The sequence below is a fragment of the Macrotis lagotis genome, chromosome 4 (genome assembly GCF_037893015.1).
Source record: "Macrotis lagotis isolate mMagLag1 chromosome 4, bilby.v1.9.chrom.fasta, whole genome shotgun sequence".
Taxonomy (NCBI): domain Eukaryota; kingdom Metazoa; phylum Chordata; class Mammalia; order Peramelemorphia; family Peramelidae; genus Macrotis; species Macrotis lagotis.
The window spans coordinates 112,195,945-112,211,633 of NC_133661.1; the positions used below are offsets into that span (position 1 = coordinate 112,195,945).

The 15,689-nt window shown below is 39.8% G+C and overlaps 1 protein-coding gene across 4 annotated transcripts in view; it reads left to right on the plus strand.

Moving 5' to 3' along the window:
• The first annotated feature begins 4,561 nt into the window (after nucleotides 1-4,561).
• NT5C2 (5'-nucleotidase, cytosolic II) overlaps nucleotides 4,562-15,689 on the plus strand; it is a 136,858-nt gene continuing 125,730 nt past the window's right edge. The window contains exon 1 of one of the 4 annotated variants that reach the window (XM_074233804.1): nucleotides 4,562-4,668. The gene's annotated coding sequence lies outside the window, so the exon portion shown is untranslated. Of the gene's footprint in view, nucleotides 4,669-15,498; nucleotides 15,610-15,689 lie in introns of those variants that run through there. The other 3 variants (XM_074233803.1, XM_074233805.1, XM_074233801.1) reach the window with 3 other exon arrangements.

The following is a 15,689-nucleotide window of genomic DNA, read 5'->3' on the forward strand; positions in this document are numbered from 1 at the left end:
CTTTTGCACAGATAAAAGCACTGTAACCAAGATCAAAAGAAATATAGTAAACTGGGAAACAATCTTTACAGCTAATGTTTCAGACAAAGGACTCATTTCTAAAATATATAGAGAAGGGGAGGCTAGGTAGTGTAGTAGATAAAGCACCAGCTCTGGAGTCGGGTGTACCTGGGTTCAAATCTGGTCTCAGACACTTAATAATTACCTAGCTGTGTGGCCTTGGGCAAGCCACTTAACCCCTAAAAAAAATAAATGAAATAAAATATACAGAGAACTGAGTCATATTTTAAAAAAAAAGCCATTCCTCAGTGGACAAATGGTCAAAGGATATGCAAAGGCAATTTACAGATGAGGAAATCAAAGCAATCCATAGTCATATGAAAAATTGCTCTAAATCATTACTTATTAGAGAAATGCAAATTAAAGCTTCTCTGAGGTATCACCTCACACCTCTCAGACTGGTCAATATGACCAGAAAGGATAATGATCAATGTTGGAAGGGTTGTGGGAAATCTGGGACACTATTATACTGTTGGTGGAGCTGTGAACTCATCCAGCCTTTCTGGAGAGAAATTTGTAATTATGCCCAAAGGGCAGTAAAAATGTGCATACACTTTGATCCAACAATACCACTACTGGGTCCATACCCTGAAGAGATGATGAAAAAGGGTAAAAATATAACTTGTACAAAAATATTCATAGTAGCCCTGTTTGTGGTGGCAAAGAATTGTAAATCAAGTAAATGTCCTTCAGTTGGGGAATGGCTTAGCAAACTGTGGTATATTTATGTCATGGAACACTATTGTCCTATTAGAAACCAGGAGGGACAGGAATTCAGGGAAGCCTGGAGGGATTTGCATGAACTGATGCTGAGTGAGATGAGCAGAACCAGAAAAACACTGTACACCCTAACAGCAACATGGGGGTGATGATCCACCTTGATGGACTTGCTCATTCCATCTGTGCAATAATCAGGGACAATTTGGGGCTGTCTGCAATGGAGAATACCATCTGTATCCAGATAAAGAACCATGGAGTTTGAACAAAGTTCAAGGATTATTCCCTTTAATTTAGAAAAAAAAAATGTTATCTTATTGTCTGATCTTGTTATCTCTTATACTTTATGTTTCTTCCTTCCTTAAAGATTTCTTTTCATCACGCTCAATTTGGATCTATGTACAACATAGAAAAAATGTAAAGACTGACAAATTGCTTTCTGTGGGGGGGGAGGGAAGGAAGTAAGATTGGGGGAAAAATTGTAAAACTCAAAATAAATAAAATCTTTAATTAAAAAAAAGAATAACCCAGCAAAACTGACTATAAGCCTACTGGTGGAAAAAAGGATTAAATACCAACTCCTTTGTTTTACATTTAAAGCCTTTCATAATCTTTCTTCATTTTATCTTTTTTAGGCTGATTACATATTACCTTCTTCACAAATTCTAGATTGTAGTCACACTGGCCTACTTAATATTCCACTTACACAATCTTCTGTCATTGCCCCATTATGCCTTTGTGAAGGTTGTCCTACATTTCTAGAATGCTCTGCTCACCCCTGTCCCTAGAACAAGATTTCTTTAAGGGTAAGTGCCACCTTCTTCAAGATTTAATTCTCAATTCTGATGGTTAGTTGTACTGTCCATCCTGAACTCCCTATGTGTTTATTTTGTATAAATCCTATATTTACTTGTATGGGGTATCTTCCCTAGTAGAAAGTAAAGTCCTTGAAAGTAGGATCTGCCTAATTTTTGTATTTGTATCCCCATAATAGATGCTTATTGATTAAGGTGGAGATTAAATAGTTATAATACCTATTTTGTTCCTTGCCTCTTCCTCTATCCAATGAGGCTGAACGTTACTGCAAGTATTTGATAAAAATGAATATGGGCACTCTGCCATCCCAACCAGGAACATCTGATAATATGTCCTAGGGACACTTTCCTGCCTAGTATCTAACCCTGATGATTTCATTTATAGGATTGTAAATTTTTTAAAATTAAGAATTTGATTTAAAAACTTGACATTGAACAACTGAACAACAATAACTGAAATCAACTTGCTTAATGAGGTAATGTGAATGTTGCATCTAGACAGAACTTGAGACATTATGGGATTTTTTTACATTTTGTTTGTTTGTTTGTTTGTTTTTGCAAGGCAAATGGGGTTTAGTGGTTTGCCCCAGGTCACACAGCTAGGTAATAATTAAGTGTCTGAGGCTGGATTTGAACTCAGGTACTCCTGACTCCAGGGCTGGTGCTCTATCCACTGGGCCACCTAGCTGCCCTGACATGTTTTTAAACTGATTATTTTAAAGATAAAAAAAATAGACTAGAATGTCTTGGCCAAGGTTATTTGGCAAGTGAGAAGTGAGGGCATCTTGATTCAGTCCAGAGTTCTTTCTTCAACACTTGGTTGACTTTCTCTCTTTGTAATAATGCAGGAATTGTGTTTACTGTCCTTTTCAGAAGCCCTGTGGAAACTGCTCTTTTCCTCCTCTGGGGCAACAAGCAGTGAAGTTTGAAGCTGGATCTTCCAAGTCCATTTGCTCTAAGTTTAGAGGCAGAACTATTTATTTAGGGGCGGAGCCCTAGCCTCAGGGGCAGGTTCTGTCAATATTTATCTCCCTAATCTGTAGGGTTGGCCAAAAACAGATTGTGAAACAATTAGGAAACACCTGTGTTAACAGCTAAATTCATCAAAGCCTGAAAAACCAAAGCCACCCAACCTAGACCCTTGAAATAAGTGGGAAGTGAACTGAATTTTCTATTCCAAATAAGCAAGCCAGGTTTGCAGGTGTTTTGTAGATTTGGTTACACAGAATGTTTACTTTCCTATTCCTTATGTCAAGGGATGTAATGCCCAGAGGTAATATGCAATTTAGAGATGAGGTTTGAACTCTAAAAATTCTGAGATGATTTAAAACTCAGAACCCTCAGCAGATACTGTGTTTGGGTCATAAATTTAGAACTGAAGGGAAATTAGGGCAGTTCTAATTTGCTTTGTAGTTGTGGAAACTGAGTCTAAGAGAGGTGGAATAAAGTAATTCAGCCAATATCCAGTCTCAGGATTCAAATTTGGTTTCTCTGATTCCCCAAGGCAGCAATCTTTTTAATCATATGAGGATAGTCTCCTATGCAAGTTAAGAATACAGTATAATCTCTAGAACCTTCCAGATTTAACAGGGATTAGAATATAAGATTTGTACTGTTCCTCTTTCACATAGCCCTGTTTCTAGATGCTTGTTCTCATCTCTAGGCAAGGCACAGCAAGGGCCTAAGAAGTCACAATGCATCTAGAAATTTTATTAGTAAGGGAATGACTTTCTGCCATAAAGATACTGCAAAGCTTGTAAGATTAGGAGCTTGGATTTCATAATTTAAATTTTTTTCAAGTCAATTCAGCAAACATCTATTAGATACTCACTACATACAAGGTTTTATACTTAGTGACAGGGATGCAAAGACTAAAAACAACTAAATCATTATTCTTTTGTTATATTTTTAATTCTGTATATTTTAAGAATGAATAATATTCTTAGGAATCAAACATGCAAAAATAGCTTTAAAGCACCTACTTCAATACTATTAGAATTATTATAGTAGCTATTAGTGTAGGGAGTCCACAAGGATTACATTCCACTGGGATTCTTACAGATATATATATATATATATATATATATATATATATATACACAGAAAGGTAAGAGAAGAAAGAAAAGGAGAGATCAAAATGCACTAGGAATATCTGAGAGAAAAGGGGGCATTAATTTTTAGAGGGAACTGGGAAGGCTTCAGAAAGTAGCACCTGAATTTGTCCTGGAAGATAAAATTAATCTGAAAGGCAAAACTTAGGTTGGAGTACATTCGTGGTATGCATGGTATACCAAAGGTAAAAGCAGATAGGAGATAGCCAGTTCCAAGAATGACATGCAGTACAGTATGGCTAGGATACACATTACATGAAGCAGAATAATCTGAAAAAGGCTGGAAAGATAAATTAAATCCAGATTATGGAAAGCCTGAAATATCAAACTAAAGCATTTGTACTTTATTTTAGGAATAGCAGGGAACTTGCCGAACATTCTAATCAAGGGAGTGAATAGTCAGATCTTCTTTGACTCCCCTACACCCTGAACTCCTGCTTGGAGTTTAGAGTCCTCCAGATAGGCAACAAAATATTCCTCCCTTAAATCTTGGGCATACTCTTTCACCAATATACACTGAGGAATGGGCACAAACTTAAAGCACAATGATAATGAGGCATAGGTGTAAGGAGTATAAATGACCCTGAAAATGCATGGCCCCCATGTCCTTTCACTCTCTGAAACTAAAACTTTATAAATTAGAAGTGATATTTGAGTTAGATTGGTGGTTTGCTACTAGATTGAGTCACTTTATTACTAGGCTATCCTCTCACAGTCTCACCAGGGTGGGACTTTGCATTGATTCCATTGGCCAGCCTGCTCTAGTGCTGATTGGCTCTTCTTTCCCTCAGCTGGATTTGCTCCTTAATGGCATCAATAGCCTTCCCTACTTTCTACTTCTGGCTCAGTTGAAGCTCTCATCTGAAGTCTCAGGCTTTTTCAAAAAGGGTGAAAGATCCTTAGTTAGCAGAAGCTTCTCCAATTCGGTTTCCTTGGGTAGCAATAGCAGGTGGCAGTACAGAGAGGTAAAATCCTTTCTTTTCCTTGACTACCCTTCCTGGGTTGAAGGCTAGTATTGTCTCTTCTCTCTACCTCCTGGCTTCCCTTGTTTCCTTCAAGACTCAGTTCATTCCACCTTCTGCAGAAAGTCTTTCCAGACCTCTCTTGATTCCCATTGCTTGCACCTTCCCTCTGAGACTGTCTTCCATGTATTCTTTAAATCTTGTATGTATATAGCTGTGTATATATTCTTTTGTCTTTTAGAATGTGGGTTCCTTGAGGGCAGGAACCAACCATGTTTTTGTCCTCTGTATTCCTCAACTTTTAGAATGGAACACAGTAAGTCTTTAATAAATGTTTGTGGTTGTAACTGCTGAGGAACTTTCCTACTGAGGTGATGAAAAGTCATTTTGGCTTCTCTCCTTTTCCCCAAATTGGGGGATAGTTCTACCCTAGTGTTCTATTTCTCCTTTGTTTTAAAATTTGAATATGGCTCCTTTTTGCTTAGAGTTCTAGGTACTAGACAGACTTTTAATACCAATGAGAGTAAATGGATTGACTGTTTCTTGTAAATATACCTTGCATTGACTCATAATATAATACAGTATTATAGCTAGAGAGCTTGCATTGGAGTCATAAAGATTAGGGTTCAAATGCTGTCTCTGATATTTATTAGCTGTTTAACCATGGATTCCTTAAGTCTCTATTTCTTCCTTTGTGATATGGGGATAATAAAGTGGTATAATATTGAGCAAAATACTTGAGATAAATAATTTTAATATGATTTCATTCTATGATATCATGTTGTGTCATGTTTGTATGCTTCTATGGATACTAGGCTGGCTCTGAACCCCTAACCTTGATCAGATAAAAACTGGATTGAGCTGGTTTCCCTACTTTTAATTAGTGTCTGACAGTCCTGTGCTGGATTTGATGACATAAAAATGTTTCATTAATTCTGTGGGTTTTAAGAATGAATAATATTCTAAGGAATCATACACTTGAAAATAGCTTTAAAGCACCTACTTCAATTACTATTAGGGTGTATTAGTGTGGGGAGTATTAGCTATTAGTGTGGGGAGTCCACAAGGAAACAAGTTGAGTCTGCACAAAGTACAATGGATCCTAGGGTTGAAAATTAAAAACACTGTCAAGAGTTGGCAAACTGTTGATACAGAGCAGGTTAATTAGTCTTTAAAAACAAGTCAAGGCCTTCAGAAAGACCTGGTACCATCTAGTGGGTTGTTGCTGATTCATTTAGGATGTAATATTAAATTGGAAGAACAGAGACTACTTTAAAACACAATAAAAACATGGCTGCTAAAACATTGCTATAAAAAATACTTATCATGGGTAGGACCATAAAAAAACTTGAGTACTGAATATGGGGGGGAAGCAATTTTTACTGATGAAATGCACTTTTTCACAGTTATACCAAAAACCTTTGTCAGAAATGTAAGTGAATCTTTCAATTTTGGGCACCTTCATTAAACCGTAAAATAAGCACCCAAAATATGTGGGAGATTTAAAAATTTTCCAGTGAGGGGCTTGGAACTTTATTTACATTGATGGAATGATGAACTCCATATACTGGGTCCATATATTGAGAAGCAGAATTGTTCCAAAACAACAGAAAATCCCAAATGGAGATAGAATACAGCACCATTCATTTATCATGTTATATTATAAAAGTTTAAGAAAGGTAGCTAAGAGATGGAGTTAAACATGCACTGATGATTTGGTAACCCACTTAATTTAAGCCCCATTAAACACCTACGGGCAATAATCAGTGTGAGACTTGGAAAAATGAAGCATCTCATGGGCAACCTTAATATCTGTTGTGATAAAAGTGCTTCCCTGATGAATTAAAGAGCAACACTTGTGAACTCAGAGTCAAATCGCATTAATAAGCGATTGCAGCAAATGGACATAATTCTAATTTTTTAATGTTAAAAACTAGGAAGTCTATTAAAGGAGTCTATGGGTTTATTTTACTTTATCCCAACAATTCCTGCACCTCAGGGTCCCTACCCTGAAGGGGTATTGAGGAAGTGAGGGGATAATTAGGATTTAAAGTGCTTTGCAACCTTTAAAGCTTTCACCTGGCCCTCGGCTTGTTTGTGTTCGCCAAGCTTGTCCGGCGGGGCTGGGCTGGCCTCGGGCGGGGCTGGGCTGGCCGGCCGCATTTTGTCCCATCTGTGGAGGTGGAGACCCCAGCCCTCTCCCCCGCCGCGGTGGGGCCTGAGCTGAGCCCCCCCAGCCTGGGCTGGCGAGGCCTCCAGTTGGGCCCCTTCTCCCCTCTCTGCCCGGGATGCCGGAGTCGGGCAGCAGCGCCCCCTTGTCCCAGCCGGGCCGGGAGAGCGGGTGCGGGGCTGGCTAAGCCGGCTGGCCGCCCCCCTTCCGAGGCGATACCCCCGGGCCGCCGGCCAAGTGTGGTGGGGCCGGGGGCTGCCCAGAAGACTGGGGCGGGGCGCAAAGGCGCCGGGCCCGGGAGCCTCGCGAACACTCTCAGCCGCCGGGCACCTGCTGCGCGATGCCCGCTTAACAAGCGCGGTCTGTCCCCGCCAGCCCTTAGGAGCCTTGGGTCCTCCTGGCCCCGAGGAAAACAAGCCGGGAGGGAAAGCCCACCTGCTCCGCTCCTGGCCCTGCCCCTTCCCTGGACGCATGCTCCGGCCGCCGGGCTGCGGGATCCGGGGCTAAGGGCCTCGCCCCGCGGGGTGCGGGGGTTTTGTTTGGGCTGAAGGCAGGGTCTTTGCGTGGATTTCTCAGCCTCTGAGACAGAGTGGCAGGCGCAGGATACCTGCATGAGTGAATGTGGCCTGAGCCATCATAACAATAGCAATATCGATCTGGACTTAAAAGTTTGCTAAACGTTTTACGTATCATTTCAGTTGGTTTTTACAACTAGAAATACAGTTAGAAGAGATTTGAAAGGTCTTTGGGGCCAGTCCTCAGTTACACAGGGTGAGGTCCTGAGCCAGGTGTTAACAGCCAACAGTGGGTGGGCCGGAGAGAACCTATCCACAATTCGTTTGTTTGTTTGTTTGTTTATTGCAAGGCAAATGGGGTTAAGTGGCTTGCCCAAGGCCACACAGCTAGGTAATTATTAAGTGTCTGAGGTCGGATTTGAACTCAGGTTCTCCTGACTCCAGGACCCGTGCTCTATCCACTGAACCGCCTAGCTGCCCCCATCACTTTCTTAAGTCTAAATAATCAACAAAGCAATAAATCAAGCCCTGTTTGTAACTTTTGCCAGTTTCTGAAGTATTAAATTTAACATTCTGACCTACCTGGTAGGATTTAGGCTTCAATACTCCCTAAATGGATGCCTAGCATACCATTTGCTGACAAAGGCCTCAGGTTTTTCATCTGTAAAATCAGAGTTGGATTAGACATAATCTAGGATCCTTTCCAGTCTAAATCTATAAGTAGCAAAGTCAAGATGTAGGAGCTGGGGAAACAGGAAATGACAGAAAAAGGTCAGCTGAGATAAGGTGAAATATTTTCCCTTCCCCAGTTTTCTAGAGTAGGTCACATTCTACCTGCTGGGAGTCTTCCCTAATTAGGCAAAGAATGCTGCCCTACCTCACTCCACCCATCCCTCCTTTGTATATCCGTATACAGTCACTTCTTAATTTTCTGGTAGAGCCACTATGATGGCCAAGAAACCCAGAAAAGCCTGGAAGGGCAGTATATTTGTAAAGTACAGGATGGTAAATCTTTAATTAAAGTAGTCACTAAAATAACTAATACTAAAAATACCAGTTCATCATCCAACCTTTCTGGAAGAGAAATTTGGAATTACACCCAAAGGACAACAAAAATGTGCATACCCTTTGATCCAGCAATAGCACTACTGGGTCTATACCCTGAAGAGATGATGAAAAAGGGTAAAAACATCCCTTGTACAAAAATATGCATAGCAACCCTGTTGGTGGTGGCAAATAATTGGAAATCAAGTAAATGTCCTTCAATTGGGGCATGGCTTAACAAACTGTGGTTTGTGTATATCATGGAACACTATTGTTCTATTAGAAACCAGGAGGGATGGGAATTCAGGGAAGCCTGGAGGGATTTGCATGAACTGATGCTGAGTGAGATGAGCAGAACCAGAAAAACACTGTACACCCTAACAGCAACATGAGGGTGATGATCAACTTTGATGGACTTGCTCATTTCATCAGTGCAACAATCAGGGACAGTTTGGAGCTCTCAGCAATGGAGAATACCATCTGTATCTAGAGAAACAACTGTGGAGTTTGAACAAAGACCAAGGACCTTTAATTTAGAACTGATCTTGCTATCTCTTATACTTTATGTTTCTTCCTTAAGGATATGATTTCTCTCTCATCACATTTAATTTGGATCAATGCATACCATGGAAACAATGTAAAGACTGATAAATTACCTTCTGTGGGGGTGGGGGGAGGGAAGTAAGATCAGGGGAAAAATTGTAAAACTCAAAATAAATAAAATCTTTATATATATATACATATATATATATATATGTATATATATATACATAAATACCAGTTCAAAGTGCAAAGCCATCTTTCAAAACCCTTCGCAATAGTCCCATAATTATCACCCATATATTCTACCAAACTAGATCTGATAAGATTCACTAATACCTCCAAACCTATCTCACATTTTCTTACATCTATAAGTTTATTCATATTTCTTTCTTTTTTTTTTTTTGCAAGACAAATGGGGTTAAATGGCTTGCCCAAGGCCACACAGCTAGGTAATTGTCTGAGACCAGATTTGAACCTAGGTATTCCTGACTCCAGGGCCAGTGCTTTATCCACTATGCCACTACGCCACCCCTATTCATATTTCTTCTCCTTTAAATTGCCCTCTCTCTAGCTCTTCTACGCTGATATTTTTCAAGGTCAATTTAAAATGCTTCTCCCTCTGTGAAATCTTTCTCTGTTGCTACTACCAGAAAAATGAACTCGATTTGGAGTCAAAATATTTCAATTCAAATCATGGTTGGTATATTAACAACCTACATTTGATCTGATTTAAAAATTTATAAAAATATTATATATGGCTAACTAATATTAGCCTTAAAAGTTTTAAATAAATGTGTTTTATTCATAACATTCAGAGATTTGTGATTTTGTTGATTGTTGATTACAGAAATCACAAAGCCTCTTTATCTTAGAAGATGCTACTTTGAGTTATTTGACCTGTCCTCCCCTTCCCCTACAAATCTTCATATGATATCTAGGTTTTCCATACTTATGATGATGATATTTAGCACTTTAAGGTTTGCAAAGTAATTTAAAATACTAGTGTCATGTGTGAGGACCTAGAAAATAAGATACTATTAACCCCATTTTTCAGGTGAAGAATGTGAAGCAGAGATTGGTGAATTAACTTGCCTAGGGACAAAGGTATAGTAAATGACAGGTCAGATTGGAGCTCAGACCTTCCTGACTCCAGTTCCTGAGCTCATTCCACTTTGCCATTTAACTGTCCACTTAGATTCTGATAAGTCTAATATTAACTATCGAAACCCTTCAGGACCTGCCAGATGTGACTCTCTGCCCACAAAGCTTCCAGAGTATATTTTCATAAATTTGAGTTATGTTATTTTAAAATATGCCATATTGATGCCTTTCTTTGATAGTCATTTCAAACCCCACTTGTAGATTAAAATATAACTTGGGAAAAAGCAAACAATTAAGTAAAAAACATTTGATAATGTGATAATGGGTTCAGTATTCCAGTGGGGATGAGGGAAGGAAGAGCACTTTTTTAAAGAAAGATTTTATTTGAGTTTTACAACTGACCCCCTAATCTTGCTTCCCTCCCCACCCCACCCCCACAGAAGGCAGTCTGTCAGTCTTTTACATTATTTCCATGGTATACATTGATCTAAGTTGAATGTGATGAGAAATCATATCCTTAAGGGAAAAAAAATAAAGTATAAGAGATAGCAAAATCATATAAGATAGTTTACTTTTAAATTAAAGGCAATAATCTTTGGTCTTTGTTCAAACTCCACAATTCTTTCTCTAGATACAGATGGTATTCTCCATCGCAGATATACCAAAATTATGTCTGATTGTTGCCCTGATGGAATGAACAAGTCCATTAGGGTTGATCATCCCCGCCATGTTGCTGTTAGCGTATACAGTGTTCTTCTGGTTCTGCTCATCTTGCTCAGCATCAGTTCATGCAAATCCAGGAAGAGCATTTCTGACAAGGTTTAGATTCAAATTTAGACTCTGATGCTTACTATTTGTGGTTTGTCTCATGGGGGGAGGAAGTATGCTCCATTTCATATATATATTTTATATATATATATATATATATATATGTATGATTTAGATTTTTTTAAGAGTTTTACTTCCTTTAGTGATCTTGTGAAATCCCTTTAAGTGAAGGATACCAAACTAATCAAAAAAATTATCTTAAATTCTCCCTAGATTTTCTTCCACTTATCCCACAGCTAAAGACAGGAAAATATTAAATCTTCTCTCTGTATACCCTGTCTATTATTTGTATCAATCCTGTTTTCATTCCTTAGCCAAATTCTCAATATCTTGGCATTTGGTATTTCCTGTCTTGGATTATATGCCTAGGAGGAGGCTACCACCCCAGTTTAATTTGTACTGTGTTCAGTAAATGCTTTTTAATGATTCATATTACAATAATAGCTCACATTTCTTTTTTTTTTTTTGAAAGGCAATGAGGTTAAGTGGTTTGCCCAAGGCCACACAGCTAGGTAATTATTAAGTGTCTGAGGCGGCATTTGAACTCAGGTACTCCTGACTCCAGGACCAGTTCTCTATCCACTGTGCCACCTAGCTGCCCCAATAGCTCACATTTTTAAAGATTTTACATTTAACATACCACAAGCTGCATATGATCTTGTTTTCAAAATTATTTTTTTATAAGCAAAATGCTTCCTTTTCTCTTTCTTACTCCAGTCCTCCCTCACTCCCCACCATAGGAAACAAAAAGAGAAACAAAACCTGTTATTATAGAGCAGCTTTTTGAGAATGCCCAGTTTACCTGCTCTGTCCCCTACCATGTAGGAGTGACCTTTTTTAATTGGCTACCTTCATTTATTTTTCTTCAGGTTTGGGAATGTTAGTTTTTTAAATGTTATTTTATTTTTTCCAATTCCATGCAAAAATAGTTTTCAACATTCATGTTTTTCTAAGATTGAGTTCCACATTTTTCTACCATCTTCCCTTCCCTCCGCTTCCCCACACCAGTGAGTAATCTCATATAGGTTATACATGTACAATCAAGTTTAACATACTTCTATATTAGTCATGTTTTGAAAGAAGAATCAGAATGAAAGGGAAAAACCATAAGTTTTTTAAAAGTGAAAATAGTATGCATTCAGGCTCCACAGTTTTTTCTCTGGATGTGGATGGTATTTTCCATCATAAGTCTTTTAGAATTATCCTTGATCACTGAATTGCTGAGAGGAGATAAATCTGTCATAGTTGATCATCACACAATGTTGCTCTTAATATGTACAATGTTTTTTTCCTGGTTCTGCTCACTTAATTCAACATCTGTTCATGCAAGCCTTTGCGGGTTTCTTATATTGTTCTTATAGAATAATATTTCATTACATTCATATACCATAATTTGTTCAGTCATTTTCCAACTGATGGGTATCCCCTTATTTTCCAATTCTTTGCCACTACAAAAAGAACTGCTATATTTTTGTATATGTGGATCTTTTCCTTTTGTTATGATCTCTTTGGGATATTTGACACAATATTTGTTGGATCAAAGGGTATGCACAGTTGTATTGCCCTTTCAGAACGGTTCCAAATTGCTCTCCAGATTGGTTGGATCAGTTCACAATTCCATCAACAATGCCTTTAAAGTCTCAGTTTTCCCACATCCCCTCCTTTTTCTTTTTGGTCATTTTTGGTTGCCCTCATTTTGAAAATTGATGAGGGTGAACTTACATGCTCTTTTCCTCCAACAAAAAGATGAACTGAACTAGGGAGAGGGGAAAGACTGAGGAATGGCTTTGATGGCATTTATTTCTGTACTATAGTGTCCTCAGTTTCAGGTGCCAGAGGTGATTATAAGGAGTTTGTGCTATGGTAGTCTTAGAGCCAGCATTACCAGTAAGGTATTATAGTCAACCAGGCAATCATAGGAGCCCTGAGAAGCTAGAATTTAAGCCCAAATTCGATTGGAAATGGGTCTGTACTCTCTAGCACCTGGGCTTAATCCCCTTTCCCTTCCAAAGGAGTGAGGTTCAGGAAAGAGTATGCCTTGCACATGTAAGGAAGAGCAAGATTATATATTTGTAATTATATCTTTTGAAGTAAATATTTCTGCATGAAAACTAATCTGGGGGCAGGTAGGTGGTGCAGTGGATAGCACACTGGCACTGACCCTGGGAGTCAGGAGGACCTGAGTTCAAATACGACCTCAGACACTTAATTACCTAGCTGTGTGACCTTGGGCAAGTTACTTAACCCCATTGCCTTGCAAAAACTGAAAAACAAAAACTAGCAAAAAAAAAAAAAGAAAGCTAATCTGTTATTGTCTAAGGAACTGGAGTTCAGGAGTACCCACCCTTTCACTTTGGGGGGAACACAATCATTGGGGCTGGAGTCATTTGCAGAGACCATACATATCTATCAACCCCCTTAAGGATACTGGAGAACCCTGAGGGAATGGTGAGGGCCATGGTAGTCTGTGTTATGTTAGCAAAACAAATTTGATATTGGCTATGTCCCCTCACCCCATTTTGTTCTGAGTCCTGTCCCTTTCAAATTCTTCATCTTTGGGATAAACAACTTGTCGTATAAATTAATCTCCTTGTCCAGTTCTCTTTATTTTGTATCAGTTCATACAAATCTTCCCAAGTTTCTCTGAAACCATTTAATGTTTTTTAACCAAACATTTTATTTCATTTGTGTAGGGAGATCTTGGTGCTTCGTGTCCCAAAGCATATCTGGACTTTTCCTGGCATTTGCAGTCTTAGTGAGTTGCTTGGGGCGCTCAGAAGTTAAGTAACTTGCTCAGGGTCACAAGCCAGTAATGTGTTAGATCTAGGACTTTAAGTGAAATCTAGGCCCAGAAAGTCAGTTATAAAGCCATTACATCATATTGCCTTTCCTTACAGTTCACCTTCACAACCCTTCAAAGCAGTTAGTGAAAATGACTCATAAGGAAACAGAGAACAGGTGACAGAGTCTAATTCAAGACTAATTAAGACTAATTCAAGTATGCTTATTTCAAATCTTATATCCCCTAAATACTGGGATTCAGAGGGTACTTTTTTGTACTCTCTGATTTGTAAGTGATAAATCCAATGTCTCTTGAACATAGGGATCTGCTACTTTCTATAAGGCTCCAATTTTAGGATGTTTCTAGTGACCACTAAAATAGCTGTTAAATGAATTTTACTTGTGTTTTCTCTCCTTTCCCTTTCACCCAAGCCTTGGGGGCAAGACTTGTTTCCTTTTTCTTTTAAAACCCTCCTACTTCCTGAAACAGGATTTTACACAGTGAGGTTGATTGCTCAGTAGTGTTGACTAGAAGGGGATAGAGTTGGGTAATCAAATAATCAATAAACTGAATGTCCTTCAGTTAAAAAAAAATTCCAAAGAATCCAGATGACCCATCTGACATGAAATGTTCCTCAGCCAAAGAGATGTCTTTCTCCTGTGAATTGTCATAGCCTCCCATAGTTTTCTTTCAATCTTTAGTTTGAACTTGGGAAGATGAGTCTTTGTGTCTCCACTGTGCCATCTACCTGCCCTCCTTCACTTTGTCACATCAGTTGAAGTCTTACCCTCCACCTCCATTTTCCACTAGGTTGAATGCTATCTGAGGGCACACCACCATTACTTACTGAAATGACATATTACAACTGTTCTCTTCAAGGCCTAACAAGAACAAATGCCCTATAATAATATCTGAGTTATACTGATAAGAATAAACTTTTGGAGGAAAAAAAGATTGGGGTCTCTCCCTGATACAAGAAACCAAGGAGGAGAAAGGTCTGTGAGTAATCTGGGAAAGCTGTTCAGAGCCAGCAGTTCCCCTTGTCTTAAGTCCTGGGGCATTTGGGGGAAAAGACTTGGAGATAAAAGGTTGAGGGGTACAGAGTGGGTGACCCTCCCTGCCCCGCAGCTGCCTTTTCAAGGTGATCTTGGGGTCTCTTTTTGATTACTGGGTATCCGCAGGTAAAGTACTCAAAGGAGGAAAGCTTGTCCCAAAGCCAGATGCTGTCAGGAATCATCTCTGGTGATTGACTTCACTGTGGAACACCCAGGCTTGGAGTCAGACTCATTTCCCTCGAATCTGTCCAGGCACGGCCTAGCTGTGTGACCCTGGGTGAGTCACTTGCCTCCTTTCCCTCAATTTCTTTCGCTATGAAATGGTCTAGAGAAGGACATGGCAAACCACTTCAGTATCTCTGCCAAGAAAACCCCAAATAGAGGCAATGACACGACTGGAAGTGACTAAAAGTCTAAAAAAGACCTCCCTTCACCTGGCACACAAAAAGACTAAGCCCTCCTCGCTTCCAAACATTTTTACCCCGTTAGGGAGGGCTGGGTGGTGCAGTGGTCAGAGTTACTTTGGGCAAGTCATTTAACTCCATTGCCTTAAATTAAAAAGAAATGCACCCCGTGACCCACGGACCAGAAGCCCGGCCTACTCCGAGGCAGCGGCGTAAGGTCGGTTAGCTCGCTCCCCTCAGGAGGCCCGAAACGAGGGCCCGCCCACCGGCGTGACGTCACCGCGTGACGCACCAGCCAGCTGCTCGGGGCAGGGTGCATGGGCACTGACTGACACGTCATCCAGCCAATGAGGGTGGCGGAGTCGGCGCCCTTCGCGAATCTTTAGCCTCGCAGGTACCACCTTCTGCTTCCGAGCCTTCGCTGCCATCCCTCCTCCCCGTCTTGTTGCTATTCGCTTCTGCTTCCCCCGCCAGGTTGGTTCACGCGAGTGTGCCTCTCCGGGTACGTGTTTCTTGTGCGTGTATTTCTCTTCCCCCGCCGTGGCTCGGGGTTGTTTATCAGGCGCTCCCCCCATTGCAGCG